The 1,274-nt window shown below is 65.2% G+C and overlaps 1 non-coding gene across 1 annotated transcript; it reads right to left on the bottom strand.

Annotated features, from left to right (window-relative positions):
* Nucleotides 1–759: 759 nt before the first annotated feature.
* LOC140475677 (5.8S ribosomal RNA) lies at nucleotides 760–913 on the bottom strand. Its single transcript, XR_011960168.1, has one exon. It is a non-coding gene; the product is annotated as a 5.8S ribosomal RNA (ribosomal RNA).
* Between the last annotated feature and the right edge of the window lie 361 nt (nucleotides 914–1,274).

Genomic DNA, 1,274 nt, shown 5'->3' with positions numbered 1-1,274 from the left:
CGCCAACCCCTCCGTACCTCCCGAGACCGGTGGCAGGACGGAGCGGAAAACGTGCGGACTGAACGGGAGAGCCAAGAGCCAGCGATCCACGCGCGTGCGACCGTCCAAGTCACAGCGTTCGACGAAAACCTCCTCCCTCGGCCAGGCACTCGGCGCCAGCAGGGGAGACAGGATCAGACGCCCCGCCGGCCACTTAAGGCCGAGGACGAACCACGAGACGGGCGGCTGCAGCAGCGGGCGGCCTGCAGCTCCCAGCACTCTCAATCGATCAACCATCGAGTCGGGTCAGCGTGTCAAACCGGCGAGCTCCACGGTCAGGCCGGCGGCGCACCAGCACCGGACCTCCGCGGCTCCCTTCACTCTTTCCACTGCCAGCCAACCGAGAGACGGACCCAATGCGGACGTGCAGAGCTTAGGCAGACCCCCCACTGGAGGCTCAACACTTCGTGGCAGCTCCGTGTCCCAGAGACCAGGAGGGTTGGCACACACACACAGTGTGAACCACCGACAGCCATTCTGGGACCGGTGACAGCCGTGCTGGCCCCACTGCCACGACACAGACGGACGCCAGGCCGCGCTCCCCGGCGGGGGGATGGCGTCGAGCCTGACGAACGGAATGTGCAGGGTGGGGGGGAAAGGCCAAGCGCTCCGACGCCGGAGGGCTCCGGAGTCTGAACTTAGGGGGACAAAGAGGACGGGTCCTCTGCGACACCCCAGCCGCGCTCTCGCCAGCCAAGGCGAGTGCGATTGATTGCCAAACGACCCTCAGACAGGCGTGGCCCCGGGAAGAACCCGGGGCCGCAAAGTGCGTTCAAAGTGTCGATGATCAATGTGTCCTGCAATTCACATTAATTCTCGCAGCTAGCTGCGTTCGTCATCGACGCACGAGCCGAGTGATCCACCGTCAAGAGTTGTCTGAGTTTGTTTTAGGTCTCTCCCTCGCCAGAGGAAAGCGACCCGGACCGCACATACGCTCCCCACCTTGAGCTACAGCCACCTGCACGCCGGCGTGCGGGCGGAGCAGGGTGGCGTGAAGCGATGGGGAGCACCATCCTGGTGCGGCCCGCAGAAACATACGTCTATTGGGGGGAGGAGGACAGGGCGCCCAAGAGGCGATGCGTGCCCCAACGCACCGCAGCGACGGAGGCAGGATCACCGCCACCATGTCGCCCGCCTAGTATCACGAGGCGTGCAGCAGCTTTGCCCTAGGAAAAGCAGAGGCGGGAACGGGCACCGGCCATCGGTTCGGCAGCGTCACTGACGCGTGCACGTGG

The sequence above is a fragment of the Chiloscyllium punctatum genome, unplaced genomic scaffold (genome assembly GCF_047496795.1).
Source record: "Chiloscyllium punctatum isolate Juve2018m unplaced genomic scaffold, sChiPun1.3 scaffold_1971, whole genome shotgun sequence".
Lineage (NCBI taxonomy): Eukaryota > Metazoa > Chordata > Chondrichthyes > Orectolobiformes > Hemiscylliidae > Chiloscyllium > Chiloscyllium punctatum.
This window is presented reverse-complemented; position numbering and strand designations above follow the sequence as displayed.